The following is a 15,792-nucleotide window of genomic DNA, read 5'->3' as shown; positions in this document are numbered from 1 at the left end:
CACATGAAAATTATCCAAATTTCTGGGAATCCTGTAAATCTTATACATTTCAATGAGTCAGCATTGGGCCCCCTTACAAATCTCAATTCTGTGTGATCAAACCAATTTTAGAAAATTCTAACAATTCAAAAAATAAAACATTTTGAACGCCCATAACTCCAATAAAGGGTGTCATGCTTCATCACTGGCCGTTGTCACCCACCACTGCATTCTCTAGTGGCAGGCAGGCTACTCCAATTTATATCTTGCGAACCTGTCCTGATGGATGTCGCTGTGGGATCCACACACAAATTAAATTTCCAAGAACCCTTACAAAAATCAGTCTTTATTTGAGTGCTGAGGGAGGTAGGATGATTAAAACGTCTATGCTAAATAATGCCTGAGAGTTGCCATTACTCCAGCATCAAGAAATGCTTGACAAGTTTCAGCCAAGTGGCCCCAAAGGGTCTGTGGCTTTCTTCGGGACCAGGGGTCCTGTATTCCCTAAATACTATCTGTTATTCCTGCCCTACACGCAGGTACACATTCACACCATACCAACTGTCACCAGTAGTTGAGTTATTCTGCTAAATGGAGATTCGCTTCAGTCAGCATATTCTTTTGAAGAGGTCCTGTAAAAACATAATTAAATAAACAAAACAAATGAGGTATTGTTTGCTTCATACACTCACAAAAGTATAAGCTAGACTATGAAGACAAGTTCAAACTAAAAACGTTAAACATGTGATACTGTTAGTGAATAAAACTTGTGAAAACACTGCTTGTAGTGCTGCCCTTGCGGATTAAGACTGCCGGCACTGCCAGGCTGTCGATCGGCGGCAACCTGGCGGTGCCAGCGGCCGGAGCATGACGTCTGCGTCATGTTCATAATGTGGAGGCCAGACCTTCACTTTGGCTGCGGTCCAACTGCCAGCGCCAGTGTGTCAGTCTTAAGACCACCACACTCGTAATGAGGTCCTAAGTGACCTCTTTATGAATAGCTAGGCCGAATCATTTGACCAATGTAAAAAAGACTTCCGTGTTCTCAAAAACTTCATATTGTAATACTACCAACTTAGGCACTAGGCTGTGCATCCAGTAAAGGCCAAGGGGTCAACCCGGCCTCTCTAAATGAGTAATTAATCAGATTGTTCAAGGACATGAGAGGCCAGGGGTGTGAAACTTAATAAAATATCCACTTGTCCATGGGCCAGATTGCATCATAAATCTACTTGTCTTGTAACAAAATCCACATATCCCTTTAGTGCCATATAGTGTGGCATAAAATTATGGCAGAAATTTCATTATTAAGGGCTCTGATAATAGCTTCTCTGATTATGCCATGGCTCATACTACAGTAGGGTTTGAATACTAGCAAATCCTTTATTTTGCCACCTTTTCACAGATATACATACTGAGGCTGTAGTTAAGAGCAAGCAATAGTTCTATGTTTGGAATGCCCTTTTAAGTCTTTGCAAACCTATGAACTTTCATATTTCAGGGGTTTTCACCAGTTTTGTTCTCGGTTTGTTTTCCACATTGAGAAAGCTTGGAAATGTATTCCTGACAGTTGGGGGAAGAAGTAATTGGAGGGAAAGCAAACTTGTAGATGCTCAACAGATGTTCGTATGAGCAAATCTAGACAAACATATTTGCTTGAGCTAAAATGTAGTTCACAAATATTTCCTAGGAGTACCATTTCCTGCCCTATTTCAGTACATTTGTGGTAATTCATGAGTCATACATCTGCACTAATACAAGGACATATACCATGGGTGTTCTTTTGTGACTTCCTTTAAGAATTGGGCTCCTAATTAGGTCTGGTTTTAACCAAAACAGTTCTTTCTGCCTCTCTCTGTCTATAGGCTGGCTTCACTATAAGTGACAGCATTGTGCTCTTTCACAAGGAGCACATCAGAACACAAGGTAGTTTTGTTCAATGCCAGAAACTACTGTGGCAATGTGTGCTTTTTTAGACCAAAAAATATTTTTGCCTTTCCCATTGTTTGTTATAGTGAGGGCCCAGCAGCTCCCACAACAATAAACTTTTACAAAAATCATGTAAAAACAAGACATGCATTGACAAAACGAAAAGAGTGACAACCAGTGTTGAACCTACTGACTTTGACAATGCTTGTTTATTTTCATGTTTCCTATAATCTTGTTGAAACTGGTTAGACTGATTTTTCCATTATGGATATATGTTTTAGAAATACTAGCAAGCATCAACACTTCTTAATAAATTATACTTCAACAAAATGGTACCTAAAATGTCACAGCAGCTTTTTGCAAACATTTTTCCCTCACTGCATTTTCTTAATTAACGTTTTGATTTTAAAATCAAAGAATCCTAAATATTGCTTTCAAGCTTCTGCAAATATTTGCATCTAATCAGAGAGCATTCTGGGAGCATTATACGTAGCCCCATATTGTTCAACTTTGCAAATGTGTACACACATTTGTATAGTGGAACTACTATCAGTAGTGCTGTCCCAGCTTGCAACACTTCCTTAGCACGCACTCATCCTAATAACAAAGGCTTTGCATTAATTAACCATAAATACAAGTTCAAACAGCATACACATATGGACAAAAATGTTACCTTTACTGTAGACAGTGGCCCTTGTTATAACATTGCCTGTGACTGTTGAAGTGACAGTAATACCGCCAACAGGCTGGCGGTAATCACCGCCAAATTATGACCATGGTGGTGATAACTCCCATAGACAGCCATTGTACCACACCAACTGCCAGGGCGTTAACACCACTCAACACGGCGGTAGCCATCAACAGCCAGGCGGAAGACCAGTCTTCCCGATGCTCTTCTATTCCATGCTCCACCTGGAACACCAACGAAGACGACGACGGTGAGTACAACCGCCTAGCATACAAGGGAGGGAGGGAGGGAGGAATAGGAGAGTGACACGCACAACACACACCAGACACGCTCACACCATACACACAACCAGCTGCAGACGTAAACCAATGGCACACAACACATGGCATACTAATACAAGGACTACAGATCGACAGTACTGAAATTGTAATAGCAAGGCAACAACCGCCATCTGAACCAATTTTAGAACAAAGATAAATGAACAATTGTCCAGAAAGGACCAATACCCTGTCCAAAGTACATAAGGCCCACATGGCCACAGGGCACAGTCCAAGCCCCAACTTGATCCTGACGAACTCTGCACAACACTGTGCAGGAGCAACATCTCTGAAGTAGACAGGCACCTCAGGGGGAAAGGAGGTGGGGGGCACCTCAGCTGAAGGCTAGAACGTGTCCGCTGCTCCTGGAGGGGGCTCCATGGCCATTTCCCAATGCTGGGGAGTGCAAGGTCACAGTCTCTGAGGTGGGGAACCTGCCCACTGCTTCTGGAGTGGGCTCCATGCTGATTTCACAATGCTGGGCAGTGTAAGGTCACAGTCTCTGAGGTGGGGAACTTGCCCACTGCTTCTGGAAGGGGTTCCATGCCCATTTCCCAATGCTGGGGAGTGCAAGGTCACAGTCTCTGAGGTAGGGAACTTGCCCACTGCTTCTGGAGGGGGTTCCATGCCCATTTCCCAATGCTGGGGAGTGCAAGGTCACAGTCTCTGAGGTAGGGAACTTGCCCACTGCTTCTGGAGGGTGCTCCCTGTACAACAGTCCCTACATGTCTTATGCTGGAGGTTGGGGCTACATTGTCTCTGCTGGGGGAGGTGTCTCCGGGGCAGCCTCTGCTGGAGGTGAGATCCTGCTGTGTCCCAGCTGGAGGTGAGGTCTTCATACCTGTCATTGGTGGTTGAGTGGAAACCTTTTCTGACATTGGTGGTTGAGTGGGAACCTTTTCTGACATTGGTGGTTGAGTGGGAACCTTTTCTGACATTGGTGGTTGAGTGGGAACCTCAAACCTCTTCTGTCATTGGTGGTTGAGTAGGAACCGCTTCTGTCATTGGGGGTTGAGTGGGATTCTTCCCTTTCCTGGCTGGTGGAGTGGGATCCTTCCCTTTCCTGGCTGGTGGAGTGGGATCCTTCCCTTCCCTTTCCTGGCTGGTGGAGTGGGATCCTTCCCTTTCCTGGCTGGTGGAGTGGGATCCTTTCCTTTCCATAAAGGGAACCATAGGCTAGCCCAGTCGAGCTGATTCAAGTATCCTTCTATTGGGGTTAAATCTGACTGTTTTGAAGGATATGACACAGACTGACTATAGACTAATATGTCACATGTCTGGGGCAGCTAGGCAGCTTATTTCCCTTTATTGGAAGAAAACAGAGGCACTGCCAATTGCATTGTGGATGAGCTGCCTATGGCATACTCTACAGATGGAATAATCTCACAAAGACTGTCCCAAACTGAAAATAAATTCACAGCAAGCTGGCACCCCCTTACACATTATATGACCCAAATAGAATTTCTCTGCGTTGTACCACACAGTCTAACAGTATTTCAGCTGTTTGATTGAACTCAAAGACCTCAAGGGGAAGAGCGGAGTGTGGCTTAGATATAGAACTTGTCCTCTAGCCATGATAGCCATACTGTTATGTCCACACCTACCCCCATAATCCTCAGATTATCTTCTAAACAGTGTTCATCCAATGCTGTTCAATTTTCATTTGTATAACTGCTGTGCTTGCGTTGTCTGTGTCTTGGTGGAGGTAGGCGTTACCTGGAGAATTACTATAACCATGCATTAGCAGTGTTTTTCACAGTGTGTAATTGCTCGAAGACTTGATTACAATGCCAAACCAACCGCTGAAGCGATATTCTGCCTTATATTTGAGAGGCCTTGCTATGGCTAAACATCTGTTGTGCACATTCTAAAAGTTTTCAATAAAAATATTTTAACAAAAAAAATGTAGTCATGGGGACCCACCTAAGGCAAATCAAAGATTAAAAGTATCCTTACCTGACTAGCTTCCTCCCCATCATGGGAGATAAGTATTACACATCTTTATTTGTCCACATGTTACTCCGAACCCCACATTCTAAACCTGCATTCACTTCACCACATTCTAACACTCACGTCATCACTCTACGGAGTCTTTCAGGAGCCATAAGGGTTCTGTTATTCACACTCACATGACACTACATCTCCCGCTCTGTTACATAGAAAATTACATCTTTTTTTTACAAACACATGCACAGTCATAACTCTTCAATAAGCCTTCTTGGTGCTTTGATGACTCATCTCGATTGTGTCTTCGGAAACTGGGAATTAGCAACAGGAATTTCCATAATCTGTGTTAGCGATGCCGGAGCAACAGCAGTCTATGGTTTTCCAGTTGTCTTTTCTGAACCAGACTCTGCGTTGACATCAGCATCTGACGAGCGTTTAACCACATGTCTGAATAGCAAGGGTATCTCACATGATTAATTTCCCAGGACATTTGGCAGTCATCATGTGTCCTTTGCTGGTTACAACATGAAATGTCTCGGCATCAAATGGAGGATCAGATTTACATTTTGTTGGCTGATATATGAGCACTTAATCTCCTCTTGTGATAACAATGTCTTTTTGCATGTCGTCGCTTGTCAGCATAGGCCTTCATTTTCTTGTTATGATCCAATTCTTTTGTACGGGTCTCTTCATCAGTTCTTGATCTTGTGTTGGTCCACTAAGGTAACTTGGTTGTCATTGCTCTCCAGAACATCAGCATTGCAGGGCTTTTACCTATGGTTGGGTGAGGAGTTGAACTGTAAGCTTGTAGGGTAGAATTCAAGAAAGACTTGAGGTTGAGCTTTTCTAATGCAGCATGCTGTACAGCCTTCTTTAATGTACTCATGAAACCTTCAACAAGGCTGTTTGCCTGTGGCCAAAGAGGTGTGCTCTTCTGATACTTCTCATTAAGCAAATTGAGAAAGTCTCAAAAGCTTTGAGAGAGTGTTCTTTGAAGCTCATGGTGGCCCGGCAGTCAGCTTCGGTTGGTGCGACTCCTAGGATGTCACGGTCCCGATCGAGGAGGAGGTCGCAGGACTGCTCCAGGAGCCCTAAGTCCTCTTTGTCGCACTTGCGGTCCTCCGGTCACTTGGGGAAGAGGCACAAAAAGAAAAAAATCCAGGCAGACTTCGCTACACCTGATGGCCGATGAGGCATCTCAAGAACGTCGATGTTCCAGGCACTGTTCCGCTGAACCAATGCCAGGGTCTTCCTCAGGTCTCTCTCCCCCTAGGAGCCGGAGTGACCCCTGCTCAACTCACGTAGTTTTTAGAGGCCATGCACCTCATATTTGAGTGGGCCTTCCCCGCTGGTGCGCCTTGGGGTGCCGCAGGGTCGGCAGGGGCCCCATCGGATTTCACGCCACCGTCTTCGCCCTTGGCGCCGTTGGGGACTCCTGGATCCGATACCGGATCCAGAACAAACGCCGACTCGCTGGGTAGGGCAATATCTTCGACGGTGGCCATTTGTCGCCACGCCTGGCTCTGTACATCTGGCTTTTCGGGGGATGTCCAGGCAAACCTTATGGGCGTGTCCTTCAATGGCTCTGGCCTGTTTGTAGAAAAGGCAGACTCGGCGCTTGAGTGGTGCAAGAACTCTTGGGCTACGGCCAGATCCTTGGCCCTCTCTGTGCCCTCTTGCCAGCAGTCTCCCTTTCACCCCTTTGAGGCTTTGGGAGGGATGTTCTACCATGCCACCCACAAATCAGCCACCGTCCTCCATCAGCTGAGCTTCCAGCACAAGGATGAGGTCCTTCAGACCCAGAGGGTGTAGCCAGAGGTCGGCCACAACGCAGCCCCCACTCCTCTACAGCGACCAAGTCCTCCTAGTAGATTTTATGATTCTGAAAGACCACTCGCCCCCAGTTGGAGGAAGGATTCAATTTCATCTCCCTCACTGGCAGTCCATAACATCGGACAAATGGGTCTTGCAAATCATACAGAAGGGCTATTCCCTCCCCTTCCAGTCTTTCCCTTCCTCTATGCCTCCATTAAAAGAATGGCTGATGGAGGATCATTTATTCTTGCTCTGCGGGGAAGCTGCAGCTCTCTTGGCCAAGGGAGCCGTAGAAAAGGTCCCAATGTCAGAATTAGGCAGTGGTTGTTACTCCTGCTACTTTCTGATTCCCAAAAAGAACAAGGGACTTAGCCTTATTTTGGATTTATGGGACGTCAATCTCTTCCTCAAAAAGGAGAAATTCAAGATGCTCACTCTTGCTCAGGTCTTGTCTGCCCTAGATCAAGGAGACTGGATGGTAGCGCTGGACTGCAGGATGCTTATTTTCACATTCCCATCCTGCCTTCCCACAGGCATTACTTGCGGTTCAAGGTTGACCACAAGCACTTTAAGTTTACTATGCTCCCCTTCGGTCTTACCAGTGCCCCTCAGGTTTTCACAAAAATGATGGCGGTGGTAGCAGCTCATCTGCGCAGGTTAGGGATTTCAGTCTTCCCCTACCTCGACGACTGGCTCTGGAAGGCTCCTACGCCCCAGGCTCTCAACACCCACCTTCAGATTACGGCAAATCGCTTGCAATCGCTGAGGTTCACTATAAACGTGCCGAAGTCACACTTGACTCCCTCTCAGAAACTCCCTTTCATCAGGGCTGTTCTGGACACAGTGCAGTTTTGGGCTTATCCTCCCGAGCAGCGAGACCAGGATATTCAGGTTATGATACTGATGTTTCAGCCTCTACCCTGGATTTTGGTGAGACAAACTCTGAGGCTGCTGGGCCTTAGGGCCTCCTGCATCCTGTTAGTCAAACATGCCAGATGGCATATGAGGACTCTGCAGTGGGACCTGAAGTTCCAGTGGGCACAGCATCAGGGGAATCTCACAGACACGGTTGAGATCTTTGAGGGAACTGCTCCGAGGTGGTGGTTAGTGAACTGCGATTGGGTCAGAGGCATACTCCTCTCCCTTCCCCAACCACATCTCACACTAGTGACAGATGTTTTTCTGGGATGGGCCAGCGGATCACGAATGGTGTCTCCACCCGGAGGTGGCGCAAGGACTCTTTCAGCAGTGGGGAGAGCCTTGGTTAGATCTGATAGCCTCCGCAATGCTCGCAATGTCAGCAGTATTGCACATTGGACTTTCCAAGGTGGCAATTGCTCGGCGACACTTTTTGTCCCAAGTGGAATTCAGGCCTCCTGTATGCCATTCCGCCCATACCACTTATGCCCAGAGTTCTCAAAAGATCACAAACGACCAGGCCCAAGAAATAGTGGTCCTCGTCAGACCGGCGCTGCAATGTCTGACGGGCTCCCCCCAGTGAAGGGGGGGGGCTCTTTGCCGGAGATCTTTTCTCAATGATGCCAAGACCCCAAGAGTGAGTTTGGACAAGAACAAAACGAGGAGAGTCTAAGTGGAAGTTAAAATTGGCTCACAGACCCAGAAAGACTTTATTGATCCATAAGGAGGGTTGAGGCCAAGATTAAAAAAGGGGATGAAAGAGTGAAACAGAGACAATCACTCTTTCCCACAGGAATGCAGGCAAAGGGGTGGGGAACTACCAAACCATCCCTAAAAAAAGGTCAACATGTTTCGCATTTCTATGGTCCAGCCAGATCCTACAACGCTTCTTCAGGACCTAATGATTACATGCTTCTCCTAAGTGTCAAGAAAAGGACTGTAGTAACCTGAAACTATCAGTTATGATATATCCAGTCACTTACACTAGTCCTGTCGCGCCGCTGCGCGCGGCACGAGCCGAACATTCGGCTCGGGCCGCAGCATGCGGTCCTCAGACGCGACGCGCCCCCAGTCTGCTTTGTAATTTAAGAGGCCCTAAATTGGGCAGGGGGCCACGTTCTTTTTCCATGCACTGCGTGTCTAGGGAGGTCTGACCCCCCACTCACCTGTTCTTTTCCTTTCTTCTTTGGACATCTGGTTGTGCCTTCCTTTATGTTTTTTCCCCCTTCCCATGTTACCCTTCTCTTGCCAGTATTCCTTGTTCCCTATTCTCTATGGTTCCTAGTCCATTCTGTTCTATGTGCTTTTCCCTATCTAAGATGGTGTCCTTTTACTTCCTGTTGGTCGTTTCCTGTTTGTTGGTATTTAAGGGCTGTGATTGTTTCTCTCCTTGCGCTGCAACACTTTCTGTTTGGATGGTGTCTTCGCTCCTGCTTCCTTGTATTCCTGTGCTGGTTCTCGTCAGTTCCAGTATATTTTTTTACTGTATTTGCTCCTGCTGTTACCTCTTCTTTTTTTGTTCCTGTTGAGGAAACGTATCTTTGTGGAGGTTTTTTCCCCTTTCAGGGTTTTTTTCCCTCTGTCGCTACTTCTGAGAGACACGGGCTGCTCTTGGCGTACCATTTGCCTGCAGCACCTTTTCTACCAGAAAGAGTCGCCGAACATTCAAGAACAGGATCCATGCCACTCGCTCTGCGGCCTCCAGGGTAAAGCAGCATGTAAGTCTTGACAAGTCCGGAACAAACTTGAACGAACTATTCCTAAATTCGTTCGGGAGCACGGCTTCGGGTAGGTCACCCGTATCGTCCAGGAGCGCCGCAAAGTGCTTGCGCCCAGCTTTTGGCCGATGCCATCCCATGAAGCTCATTCTTTGATAGGGAGGAGCGACATTTAGGAATAGGCTGCCTATGCCGCATGACTGAGACTTGTAAGTGTTTTACTTTCCTCCTAATCTAACCTTTACTTACCTCCCCCAGGAACTGTTGATTTTTGTACTAAGTGTCCACTTTGAAAATAGCTTATTGCTATTTTTACAAAGACTGTACATGGTATTGTTTTCATTCAAAATTTCTAAAGTATCTAAGTGAAGTACCTTACATTTAAATCTTTAACCTTTGGTTCTTAAGATAAGCTAAGAAAAGATATTTTTCAATATAAAAACCTATTGGCCTGGAGTAAGTCTTTGAGTGTGCGTTCCTCATTTATTGCCTGTGTGTGTACAACAAATGCTTAACACTACCCTCTGATAAGCCTACTGCTCGACCACACTACCACAAAATAGAGCATTAGAATGATCTACTTTTGCCACTATCTTACCTCTAAGGGGAACCCTTGGACTCTGTGCACACTGTTTCTTACTTTGAAATAGTATATACAGAGCCAACTCCCTAGAAGGTGGTTCTCAGAACTCGTGCCTCTTTCCTCCCCAAGGTGGTGACCCTATTACATCTGGATCAGAACATCACCTTGCCCACCTTCTTTTCCTCTAAGGAAGAGGAGCGACTCCACTGACTGGACCAAAAAAGAGCGTTGTCGTTCTACCTTGACCGCACAAAAGAGTTCTGGGTGGATGACCAACTCTTTGCGGGGTACGTGGGAGTAAAGAGGGGTTGGGCAGTGCAGAAACAAACCATTTCATGGTGGGTCGTTCTCTGCATTAAAATATCCTATGCACTGGCCAAGAGGCAGCCTCTTGAGGGCTCATTCCACCAGGGGCTACCACTGCGCTAGCACAAGGTGTTCCAGTCCTGGATATCTGTCAGGCAGCAATGTGGGCATCCTTACATACGTTTGCAGAACACTACTGTCTAGATAATCCGGTCCAGAGACAGACACTTTGCCCATTCGGCCCTGCAGGACTTTCTAGTATAAAGGAGTTCTATCCGCATCCCACCACCAGGAGGTTATGGCTTTGGTATCTATTCAAAGATAAGGAATCTGCAGCTAGAAGTCTCTATCAGATGAACAAGTCACTTACCTTCTGTAACGCATTATCTGGTAGAGACACCATCTAGCTGCAGATTCCTTATCCCCGCCATGCAGATATGTCTAAATAGGGTTAGGGTTTATCCCTTTCAGGGCCCTAGCTTTTGGTGTTTATTTGTCTAAACTGATGTTGCCACTTGGTCTTGTGGGCGGTTATCGAACATCACTTCTTGAGCGTTCGTCATCCATTTTGTCTTCTCACCGTGATGCACTCACTTTCGCCTTGACCTTGCAAACCATTACAAAATGGTTCTCTTTGCCACAGTCTTTGCATATCTTTCCAATGGTGGGACTTTTTCCTTCATGTGGAAATGATAACCCACATCTAACTTCTTCCGTGGAGACATCACCTTGTGTCCTTCAGCTCACCTTGTGTCCTTCAGCTTTGTGTTTTAGCTTGCTTTTCATGTTCATGACTGTTTCACTTTGGGCAGCTCTGGCCTCCATGTCAGCAGCTTATCGATCAGCATGCTCTTCAGCCAGCAATATATGAATGTGGTGGGGCATGCGAAGTGCCCCACCGCATCAAAAATCTGTGAAAACAGTACACAAACATAAAAAAAGCATGCACAATAAAAACACTTGCATGCATTATATGAAAATTAAAAATAAAATAAATGTACTTTACCTGGGTTGCGCCGTCCTCTGTGTCTTTCACAATCTCCAACCAGCACAAATCTCTTAAGGGAAGCAGAAATTTCCCTAACCAGCATGAGAGCAGCGCAAGGATTGGATGGAGTGGGCTGGCCAGACGCTCTTTCAGGCCCTTTAGGCCTGTGCTTGGTCTTCACCCATCTGTCAAAGGAAGCCGGGTTGAGAACTTCAAAGGGCCCTTGTGAGTTTGGCCGTCTCAAGTCTGCCGGCCAAACTGACATGCATACTTTGCAGTACCTGCCAGCACTGATCTAGTCCTCCATTCAAAGGAGGACACGCCCCTTATTTCTCCTGGCTCCGGTGCAGGCTGTACTGCTGCTGTACGCTTTGTGAAAAATTAAATGGCATGAAATCATTTCCCTGCTGTTTCATTGTTCGCGTTTAGTGCCGCTCACAGCAAGCGAGGGGGGGAGGGTGTATGCCCTCAAGGATAAACCACTGCTGTCTTCAGCTCTGGAAGTCATGAGAACTCACTTCAGTCTAAGAGTTTTTTCAGCATTCTTCGTCTGAATGAATCTGACAGGCAATCGTCAATAGCTCTGAAACGTATTGCTTCTTTATCACTTAATTTATTAAATCTACAGTCTTTCATGAGCATACCCAGTCTCCCCACAAATCTATCTATGTTTTTTCCAACTCTTTTTCACCCTTGACTGAAAATGTACCTTTCATAACCTACATTCAGCATTTGATTGAACTTGAGATTTAATGTTTCTTTAATTTGACAGTATGTAATTTTATCAGCTTGTGATATTTTTCTTTAAGACTTCTTTTACACCATCACCACCAAGATTCTTCAGGTACTTGATAATCCTTTTTGTTATCTGTTTCTTCTAGCGCATCAATGAACCCACCAAATGTCTCTATCCAAGCAGTCATCTGTCGTCAAAATCAGAACCCAGGCACTTCTCTTGGGCCGCTTCCAGCAGCAGTATGATGACTCTGTTTAATCTGTTCTGGTAAGCAGATGACTGTTCCTTGTATCTGAATTGCTGCATTTTCAGGCATTCATTTGCGCTTTTGACATCTGGTTGATCTCTGCCTCCAGCTCTTCTGATTGCAGGGTTCTTGTGTAATTTATTTCACTATTTGGGGCACTTTCAAAACCTGTTTGAATACACCTTCGGCAGTAGTCTTCATATTCTAGATAGCTTTAAATTGCGTAGTAGCCTGGTACCATTCAGTATGAAGACAGATGTCAGGGCACTCATGAACCTACGATTAAAAGTTAATGATGTATCCAATCTTCATTGTATATTGACAACAACCTCATGTAGATTTTAGAGTCCACTTTATTCATAAAGCATCACAGCCAACACGTGTTTCATCCTATGAGAAAATGTTCTCTTAAGGACTTCATCAGGGCTGAAAATAAATGAAAGCAATGTCTACATATGTAGTATAGATAAATGGTCGGAGCAGAACACGACCAATTCAAAAGGTGACAATAGTGAGAAAAGAAAAACATGCCATATTGTGACTTACGTGACATTATTCAAAATAATTTAATCTGAAATACACTAAACACAATATAGAACATCATGTATAAAAAACAGAGAATGTCCAAGTCAGTTGTATATTGGAGCTTTAACATAGGATCACCATGTGCAATGTCTAAATGTGCCAAAGGTTCACACGATAAAATGTGCACGTCTCCTTCATAAAGCCAAAATTAGGCAGACATCATTGTGAGTATAAGGACAAGACCCGGGTTAATGTGAAACTTGATACTAATCACTCAAAAAATGCACAAATTCATTTAAAGGGAAATCTTTTGATCACCAATGGTGTACCCTCCAAAGAATCATCCAGGACATACCTTAACTTCAGTTTCCAATTTTAAGTGAAAATAATCCTCTAGTAATAACTGCAATACCTGCAGAGACAAAAAGTAAATTCTATAGTTTTCAAATATTCCTAAAATGTCCGAGATGCAAAACCGCTACCAGATAACTAGATAAAAACATGGCAGATGAGCCCCAACTGACCTTTGCAAAGTATAATCAATCCAAAGTCAATAATGTTTTGAAGTAATCTCCATTCGTACCTAAAGGAAATTGAACATGAGAAAGACATCCATATGGTAAGTCCAAAACCCGCGTAGAATCGAAAGTAAGAACCCTAAGTAACGTAACATATACTAAAAGAAGTTGTCAAGGTCCTATCATACTATTATGGCCACTCACCTATCTAATAATGGTTATCATCTGTAATGGGGAACCACACCGCGATCAAATCATCCCGCAGCGTTCCCAGTATCAACGAACAGCGTCGAAGCCGACCGACCGGGGAAGATTCTATTTGAAGCGTCCACACGTTATTTGTCAAGAAAATGGAAAGGGGACTAAAACTATCAACTCGGGCGCCATCTTGGAAGTGTATAAATATTGGATTATGAAGACAAAACACTCAATGGATACGAAACCGAGCGAACATAAATTATACTCGAAGGACGAAATAACACAGAGTATATACCATAATGTAAGGTGAACGGCCCTAATCTGCCAGGAAAAGTATCAATAAATCACCCACATGGTTATTGGCAGGATAATAACACATGCTGTAAATGTCAAAAAGTTAACACTCCATGCGAGAGTCTCAGAAACCATCATTGTAAATAATAACCACCGACCCAAACAGATGAATCAATAAGCCATTAATAATAAGACTGTTGAATAATGCTATACAGTAATAGAAAACGGGGAGATACTCGAGAATAACAGAAAAGTTAATGGGACGTGCCACATTTAGAACTTATGTACCTTGTACGGCAAGTAAAGACATCTGGTCATATATGAAAATTCACAATATTGATGTATCCATGAAGTGCTACTGTTATTTTACATATTATATTGAGTCTACAATACGATTCACAGTACATGTAGTGAGATGTGCGTGAATACTAGATCTAAATATAGTGTCAAATCATGGGTAAAGCAACATACAATCAAATCCAAAAAATATAATCCAAAATAATAATCAATGTAAATAGCATCGTGAGATAACTAAATCACAATATTGTACAGAGGTACATTTGAAATGAGCTTAACAATCAATACACTTAAGTAAAACACCCCAAGTAGGCAACAAGCTACAGATCATATTACAATATATACAAACGATAATAAATTAATCCCCTAAGTAGTATTCCATCTCAAAATTGGTATTAAGACCATCTTCCACCGCTCTGAGTTTTAAGATCCAGTAACATTCTCTTCTTCTGAGGGCTAACTCTCTGTTACCCCCCCTAGGGTCTCTCTTTATGAGATCAAACCCAAAGAATTCGAAACCACATGTGTTGTTACGTTTTGGGCAATGCCGCATGTGATTCACTATAGGGTATCTCACATCCTCCTGCCTAAGGGCTCTGAAATGTTCACTCGCCCTAATTTTGAGTGGTCTAATGGTACTGCCTATGTAATACAGGCCACAATTGCATAAGATCATATAGATGACAAAGTTACTATCACATGTAATATTGTGATTGATGTTGAATTGCACCCCAGTAGAGCTCATGAATGTGGAGATACCTGACTTAGCCCATCTACACATGCCACAATGTCCACACTTAAAAAAACCTTTGCTATGGCTAGTAAGCCAGTTATCGTGGTCCTGTTTATTGCAAAAATTGGGGCATAGAATATTCTTGAGAGTTCTACCTCTCCTAAAGGTAAAGACCGGGGTACTCGGGATCACTTTCCCAAGATTAGGATCAGCTGTTAAAATATACCAATATCTGTTCATACATACCCTCAGTAGGGTAGCTGTTTTCGTATAGTTGACTATACATCGAATAGCATTGTCTCTAGGTCTTAATTTCTGACACAGTGTGTCCGATCTTTTTAAACGCATCGCCCTCGTACGAGCATTGTTAATCACACTAGAAGAATATCCCCGTGCCCTAAATCTTACGTTTTGCCAAAAATGTATCTATTGTCATTGTAATTAATAATGTTTTTTTTTAACAAATCTGATGATGTTTTTATTGTCTTTTGAAATAAATATTTTTACAAACAAACATATTTCAAAGTGTAATAATTTTTATCTTTTAAAAAATATATATTTTATTGATATTTTAGCATAAAGGAAAACACAATACATTTATGCTTGGGAGGCATCTCAAATTATGGTGCACATTGGATTATTATGAAGTACATAAACTGGAGGAGGACGAAAGAAGATCCCTCCAATGTCTCATCGTGCATTCTCAGCCCATCCCTTTATCACACACCAACTACAAATCTCGAGTCTAGTCAATAAACTGGAATATCCACTATCAATTGGGGGGCCTGTGTCGTATCCAGTCATATGGGATAGCCTATGCGGCTCCAAGATTGCCATTCTATTTGAACAAATACGCATCAGGGGAGGGTGTGTAGCCCTAGGGGCACAAGCTACATCAACTGCGGGAGAAGGGGGTGATCTCTTGCTTGTCATCCGGTGTATTGCCTGCCAGCCAAATCACTCTTGGCACTATCATCGTTGCGCACCCTTCGCAGTCTGCTTTCCTCAGCCGCTGCCCAAGCCAAGCAGTCCGCTTTCCATCTGTCCAGTCTCGGC

The 15,792-nt window shown here is 44.1% G+C and overlaps 1 protein-coding gene across 3 annotated transcripts in view; it reads left to right on the top strand.

Moving 5' to 3' along the window:
- The window catches only part of LOC138283857 (mucosa-associated lymphoid tissue lymphoma translocation protein 1-like), a 977,541-nt gene that overhangs the window by 227,453 nt on the left and 734,296 nt on the right, over nt 1–15,792 (top strand). For all 3 annotated transcript variants that reach the window (XM_069222019.1, XM_069222018.1, XM_069222020.1), the window contains one exon: nt 12,070–12,191. The gene's annotated coding sequence lies outside the window, so the exon portion shown is untranslated. The remainder of the gene's footprint in view (nt 1–12,069; nt 12,192–15,792) is intronic.

Source organism: Pleurodeles waltl, chromosome 3_1 (genome assembly GCF_031143425.1).
Source record: "Pleurodeles waltl isolate 20211129_DDA chromosome 3_1, aPleWal1.hap1.20221129, whole genome shotgun sequence".
NCBI lineage: Eukaryota > Metazoa > Chordata > Amphibia > Caudata > Salamandridae > Pleurodeles > Pleurodeles waltl.
Note: the sequence above shows the minus strand (reverse complement) of the source record. Positions and strands in the feature narration are given on the sequence as shown.